Source organism: Triticum urartu, unplaced genomic scaffold, assembly GCF_003073215.2.
Source record: "Triticum urartu cultivar G1812 unplaced genomic scaffold, Tu2.1 TuUngrouped_contig_4881, whole genome shotgun sequence".
NCBI classification, from domain to species: domain Eukaryota; kingdom Viridiplantae; phylum Streptophyta; class Magnoliopsida; order Poales; family Poaceae; genus Triticum; species Triticum urartu.
In genome coordinates this window covers 1-7,805 of record NW_024115507.1, presented here as the reverse complement: position 1 = coordinate 7,805, position 7,805 = coordinate 1, and the positions used below count along the sequence as shown (strand labels likewise).

Sequence of the window (7,805 nt, the reverse complement as noted above, 5' to 3'; positions counted from 1 at the left end):
TCTTGCACATTAATCAAGTAACTTGCTTATCTTCAGCCCAAACCTCTAACCCAAGGGAGCATCATAGAGGTTTGAAATTATACACAACACATAATTTATGTGACATAATCTACTGCAAGTGTATCCTTATCAGTCCCCATAAATCAAGGTAACTAACCCATTAGTTTTATTACATTTCGCACTGATTTTTTTTCTTCTTCTTGTGTTGCTGTTCCTCGGTGTGCAATGGGGCCGAAGTTGGCAAAAATTAACATAGAGCTTTGTCTTAATCGTTGTTGTGCTATGTTTTCTGGACATGGGCTTGGCCTTTCATTATTCTCTATAAAGATTAGATGCAGTCTTCCTGATCCTCAAAAAAGATACAGTCTTCCTGCATGGTTCGATTTTTTTCAAGACAGCATTGACGTCACCTCCATGAGCATTGACCTTGATGAAAGCTTGTAGCACCAGCAAAACCCATGAAAAGAAGTCCAAGAACTGAAACTTGACAGATCTTATCCGGGAACAAAACACTCTTACTATCCCTATTATTGCGACCTCCCCATCAATCCTTTCAAGCAGGAGTACATCAGATGCCATGGAGGCTGGAGCTACTTACCAGAAATTGGAAAAAGGCGTTGGAAGTTGCATCAATATGAGGCAATATTTGTCTTGATGTGATGGAATGGTAAGCTCGCCAGCAAGTGTTCACTAAATTCAGTTCTCAAATCATAAGTAGAATATATCTGTCGACAATCATTGGCGAAGTAAGTTCTTACCATCATATTAAATTCAAATCTACCACAAATTATCTGAGCTGATAAAAAAGGCCACAATAAAGCATGCCATGGAGTAGCAATCATTCAACATCCTTTCTTATTTGCAATATCTGAACAAACAGTAGATACTATTTGGTCAGATAGGAGACAAATTAAAAGTGCATGGGAACAACATGTGTTTTCATATTAATGACACCTGAAGACCACTTCCATATGGATAACACATTTCCTAAGAGTGGAACTTAACAGGTACAACATGATATTCAGATGAAGTTTAGTTTTTCTTACCGGAAGGATGAACTGGGTACTAAATAAATGCAATCAGATCATACGGCCACAAGTAAAACTCTCTACTGGTCCATACAATAAGATCTTTCATACTGGACAGATATATCATTGCTACATGCCTATATATCCAGCATTGCAAGAAGTAATGGAATTGGATTGGCTTGATAATTAACATGTCACAAGATAACCTTAAAAGTAGAAAATGGCAATAATCAAGCCGGCTTGGAATAGCTCATGATTCGACAACCGGAATATTAGATGATCGTTTGTGTAGCTGCTATATAACTAATACCACCATTTGGCGATTTAACTTGCTTGCCAGTAATAAACTAATAATCTACATAAATCTGAAGATCTATTACTATGTCAATTTTGACCTCCTGCTAAAGAACTTCAATCTAGTCCGCTCTTAACTAATATGGTTCACAATGGATCAGCAGCATCAAGCAGAGGGCATGAAGGGGTAGCGGGCAGGTATCGTGTTTAAGGGAGGTAGTAGGGGGGCGTTGCACAGGATCTCACCAACAGTAGTTGTCATGCCCCACGGATAGGAGTAGAAGAGTCCGGCGGGATACAACCGGCGTGAAGGGCGTGCGACATGGCTGGATCGCTTCAGTAGATCGATCGCCCGCGTCGCCCGTGTGCGCGCGTTGATTGGATCCTCCTCGTCGGCCGCATCGCAAACGCTGGATACCCCCTCTGTCACTGATCCTCTGCACCGAGCGCCGAAGAAGACCGATCCTCTACATCGAGCGCCGGAGAAGTCGATTGGATCCTCCGCATCGCAAACGCCTAGATCCCCTCTTTCTCTCTCTGTCACCGATCAGTAGCGGCGAAGTGGGAGCGTTGCATCCCCAATCGTCGCGATATTTGCTCGATGGGCTTCGTGCGGGAGCCAGCCCCCCGCACAGGCCAGTTAACCACGTCGCACCGTTTTTTCCACCGGAGTAGCCACCCTAAGGACTGCCAGCCCATTTAGCGAGTAACTACTGGGTGATCCAGCGATCGGACGATGGGAAACGATCTGCACACAATATCTGACGGCCAAAATTGCCGAGTGCGGGAAAGGGCTAGAAAAGGGTTCAGTTTTACTGTCCTTAATATCTCTCTCTTCGTCCATCATGTGAGTTTCCATTTATGATTATCATCCCGTGCCTGGCGGTCTGTTACCGTTGCCATCCTCATGTGTTGGTCCCGCATCACGCTATCCTTCATCTTGCATGTACTCACGCAACATTGAAGCACCACCGCCATTGCACTCATCGCCTCCACACAACCGCTTGTTCATAGATCGATCGTTCATGTCACGCTAGGCAAACAGCACCTTGTTGTTCACAAGGGCAAAACCCAAGACGCCCCCAACACTAGTATGCCAGTCATCGCCGTCCTAGAGGTGAAAATAAAGAGCCACTGCTTAGTAGGACACTAGTAGAAAACATGGCTTTCGTTCGGGCCAGGTAAGCCCATTAATTCCGGTTCAGTCACGACCCGGGACTAATGTGAGCATTGGTCCCGGTTCGTGCGGCTAATGGCATTAGTCCCGGTTCAAATGAGCCCTTTAGTCCCGGTTTGAGACACGAACCGGGACTAAAGGGTGCGATGCCCATTAGTACCGGTTCGTGGCACGAACTGGTACTAATGGGGTTGATGCATCAGTACCGGTTCGTGGCACCAACCGGTAACCAGTACTAATGGTGCAATTTTCAAATCCTACCCCCCCTCCCTCGTGTATCGCCTTTAAAAGGGTGCAATGCCCTTTAGTCCCGGTTCGTGTCTCAAACCGGTACTAAAGGTCTCATTTTCAAACTCTACCCCTCACCCCGTGGATCACCTTTTCAGTTTTGTAAAAAGCAAAAGAAAATGATAAAAACTTCAAAAATAAAATAAAATTCTTTGAGATGTAGTTATATTACTACATCTACTAGTTAGGAAAATTTAAAAACTTAAATTTAGACATGTTTTGCAAAAAAGTGTCATGAAAAAGTAAAACGGCTATTACTTTTGCATACGATGTCGAAAAAAGTATAATATATCAAAATGTTCAGCACGAAAATCCGCATTAGGGAAAATATAAGACGGCTATAACTTTTGCATACGATGTCAGAAAAAAATGTATAATATATCAAAATGTTCAGCACGAAAATCCGCATCCGGTTTTGACTAAACATTCTTTGTTCTGTTGATAAAGTGCGCATAGAAACTCGATGAACAAAAATGTACATAGCGCATTTAAATATATGCAATTATCAAGAGTTAAAGACACGGGAACATGTCTAAGATAAATACTGAGTCGCCACTAGAACATGTCTCAAGAAAATAAATTATTATGCCAGTAAAGTAGTAATGAACTACATGTGAGAAAAGACTTTTCTAGAGGCAACAACTAGCTTTTCCTAACATGCACATGTTCTGTTTCAATGGCAAAGAGTCGGTGAGAATGATTGGGCAACACATACTTGGGTGGCTAGGGGCCGACCACCACTACCCGGTAGCTCGCGACCTCCCTGAGTCTACATCGAAGATGATGCGGTGTCTATTGGGCATGCGTCAGGGTGGCGGAACGGCATGCAAGGGAAGTCAGTGGAGTGGAGGCCATCTTTGCGGACAGTATAATCGTCGTTGATGTTAAGTGGATGAGGGGGTCGGATTTGTAGCACTCAGGGACGTGGACATGCAACACCCTCTTTATTTTGGCTTTCGATTTATAATCTTTCATATATTTTGAAACAAAAGTTCAAATTAAGTTTCGTCTCCATATTCGTGTTTCTTGTGATGAGGGATTTTTAATTTTCTTAAGTTTTAACTGTTGTAAATTTGTATGAGCGGCTGATAATAAGTTCCAGAACCTGTTTGCAGATTTTTAAAATCCTCAAATTCTAAAAGGAAAAAAAGTTATGCTCAAATTTCAGTTTTTTTATTTTTGTTAAATCTGGTCAAACTATGGTCAAACTACTTATTCAAGAAGTATTAGTGTTACTAAATAATTATTCAAGAATATTAGTGTTACTAAATAATTATTTTAATTTTTTGAATTTTGGTCAAATCTGGTCAAACTGTGGTCAAACACTGGTCAAACTACTAACTCAAGAAATATTAGTGTTACTAAATAATTGTTGTTTTTTAGAACGATAGTTTCAAACTCAAACAATGAAATGTGTGACTTCATGCTCAAGCTAAACTCCTGAGGGTTTAGGATTGACATCTTACTATTGTCAGGAAAACAACAAGTGCCGACTTGGAAATGAGGGAGAATAGAACCCGGAAGTTAAGCGTGCTTAGGCTGGGGTAGTGAGAGGATGGGTGACCGTTCGGAAAGTTAGATGATTTGGAATGATGAGGGGTGATTAGAGATTAGAGGTTAAATTGAGCAATGATGAGGGTTGATTAGAGATTAGAGGTTAAAATAATTCATAAATTTGAAAATTCGGGAAAAAATTTCAAAAACAAAATTTCAAAAAAAAAATCATAAAATTTCCTTTAGTACCGGTTGGTGGCACCAACCGGGACTAAAGGTGGACCTCCACGCAGCGGCCAAGAACCGGGACTAAAGGGGGGGGCTTTAGTAACGACCCTTTAGTCCCGATTCCAGAATCGGGACTAAAGGCCCTTATGAACCGGGACAAATGGCCCTTTTTCTACTAGTGTAAATTCAAAAGTAAATGCGTTCATGAGCCTAGGACATTCAGAGTCGATTTCAGTGAGGTGCAGCTTCCTCTCATATTCTCTTGTCGTGGCAACTTTATAACTTTTTGTTGAAGAAAAGTAGTTTACATGCTCCCTTACTGGAAAGTAGTTCATCACAGAAATCTGTTTCTATGACTCCTACACCAATTAGTGAGGAAGCTAATGATGATGATCATGTAAATTCAGATCAAGTTACTACCGAACCTCGTAGGTCAACCAGAGTGAGATCCGCACCAGAGTGGTACGGTAATCCTGTTCTGGAGGTCATGTTAATTGACCATGACGAACCTACGAACTATGAGGAAGCGATGATGAGCCGAGATTCCGCGAAATGGCTTGAGGCCATGAAATCTGAGATGGGATCCATGTATGAGAACAAAGTGTGGACTTTGGTTGACTTTCCCGATGATCGGCAAGCCATAGAAAATAAATGGATCTTCAAGAGGAAGACGGACGCTGATAGTAGTGTTACTATCTACAAAGCTAGACTTGTCATAAAAGGTTTTGACAAAGTTCAAGGTGTTGACTACGATAAGATTTTCTCACTCGTAGCGATCCTTAAGTCTGTCTGAATCATGTTAGCAAATTGCCACATTTTATGAAATCTGGCAAATGGATGTCAAAACTACATTCCTTAATGGATTGCTTAAAGAAGAGTTGTATATGATGCAACCAGAAGGTTTTGTCGATCCTAAAGGTGCTAACAAAATGTGCAAGCTCCAGCGATCCATCTATGGACTGGTGCAAGCATCTCAAAGTTGGAATATACGCTTTGATGAGTTGATCAAAGCATATAGTTTTATACAGACTTGCGGTGAAGCCTGTATTTACAAGAAAGTGAGTGGGAGCACTACAACATTTCTGATAAATATATGTGAATGACATATTGTTAATCGGAAATAATGTAGAATTTTCTGGAAAGTATAAAGGAGTATTTGAAAGGAGTTTTTCAAATAAAGACCTCGGTGAAGCTACTTACATATTGAGCATCAAGATCTATAGAGATAGATCAGGATGCTTGATAAGTTTTTTCAATGAATACATACCCTGACAAGATTTTGAAGTAGTTCAAAATGGAACAGTTAAAGAAAGAGTTCTTACCTGTGTTACAAGGTGTGAAATTGAGTAAGGCTCAAAGCCCGACCACGACAGAAGATAGAGAATGAAAGTCATTCCCTATGCCTCAGCCATAGTTTCTATAAAGTATGCCATGCTGTGTACCAGATCTATTGTATACCCCGGTGGGAGTAGGACTCCCCATGGCGCGCCCTAGAGAGGGTCGGCCCTCCCCTCCTCCACTCCTTTATATACGGGGGCAGGAGGCACCTCTAGAAACAAGTTGATCATTAATCCCTTAGCCGTGTGTGGTGCCCTCCTTCACCATAATCCACCTCGATCATACCGTAGCAGTGCTTAGGAGAAGCCATGTGTCGGTAGCAACATCATCACCGTGATCATGCCATCGTGCTGACGAAACTCTCCCGTGAAGCTCTGCTGGATCGGAGTTCGTGGGACGTCATCGAGTTGAACGTCTGCAGAACTCGGAGGTGCCGTGTGTTCGGTACTTGGATCGGTCGGGTCGTGAAGACGTACGACTACATTAGCCGCGTTGTGCTAACGCTTCCGCTTACGGTCTACGAGGGTACATGGACGATACTCTTCCCTCTCATTGCTATGCATCACCATGATCTTGCGTGTGCGTAGGAATTTTTTTGAAATTACTACGTTCCTCAACAGGCAGTAGATAGGGCGAGGGCCTCCTCCAGGTCGTCCCATCGTGCGTCCTCATCGCGCTGTCTTTCCTCCAGCGGGCGCTGCAGTGCTGCCTCCAGTGCGGCCTAGTAGGAGGCCTCCTCCTCCTCCTCCGGTGCCACCTCCGAGGGAGGTGACACGTAGCCGGGGTTGAGCTGCACGTCGCTATGTTGGGCGATATCCTACTCCGCCGTGAACCAGACCTCACAGTCTGGGGAGTCTAGCGCGCAGTCGGGGTCGCTCTGCTGCGCCGACATCAAGAGGGCGTGACGCTTGCGCACCTCCTCCGTGTGTACCCACGGCGACTGCGGCACCACCGACACCGGGATCCATCGACTTAAGCAGCTGGCGATCATGCCAGTGCCAACATGCGCGGTGCACCGGGGTGTACAGCCGGACCTGTGGCCGGCACCCCCTGGCCGCACCCAGGACGAGCTCAGAGGCTGCCAGGGATGGCAGCGACGGTGGCAGAGGTGATGTGCAGGATGAGTTGGCGCCGGCGTCGACCTTGCCGAAGAAACCCATGGCGAGCTAGGGTTCTAGTGTTGCCGACGAGGGTGGACAGGGGGAAAAGTGGATGAGACCCTCCTCCCCCTGCACCCTTGCATTTAAAAAGGACGAGAACTCAGATGCTTCCACATGCTGCCATGTGGGCCCGAGTTAGGTGGTCGCATTGACTGACCTCGGATGATGGTTGGGCGGCCAACAGGTGGGGCCATGACAGACACCGAGCGGATGTGCGGCGCTTCCATCTCGTGTTCGTATGGACGCAAACCGGGTAAAAATATAGGCTTGGAATACGTCTAGACAGACACCGGGCAGGCGCATTTGCGGTTTTGGTCGGCGCGTTGGGCTATTGTTTTGGCCTTCTTCGACGCAAACACACGTGCGGACCATTTGCGTCGTCGCCTTGGAGTTGCTCTAAGAGTATTTACAACCGCGGATAGCAAATCTAGGCCCTCAAACACGCGTCCACGGGTTGTGACCATTCACACCTTAAATTTGCTCCTCCGCATCCGGGTACCTCATACATAAAATCTTATATCCATACAAATCTTGCAAAAGAGAAAAACCTGTTGGAAATATGCCCTAGAGGCAATAATAAATTGATTATTATTATATTTCCTTGTTCATGATAATCGTTTATTATCCATGCTAGAATTGTATTGATAGGAAACTCAGATACATGTGTGGATACATAGACAACACCATGTCCCTAGTGAGCCTCTAGTTGACTAGCTCGTTGATCAATAGATGGTTATGGTTTCCTAACCATGGACATTGGATGTCGTTGATAACGGGATCGCATCATTAGGAGAATGA

General features: G+C 44.4%; 1 long non-coding RNA gene across 1 annotated transcript; it reads right to left on the bottom strand.

Annotated features, from left to right (window-relative positions):
• Positions 1-459: 459 nt before the first annotated feature.
• On the bottom strand, positions 460-1,975 carry LOC125528447. Its single transcript, XR_007292395.1, has 2 exons — positions 1,569-1,975; positions 460-725 (listed from the first exon to the last, which is right to left on the bottom strand). It is a non-coding gene; the product is annotated as an uncharacterized LOC125528447 (long non-coding RNA).
• Between the last annotated feature and the right edge of the window lie 5,830 nt (positions 1,976-7,805).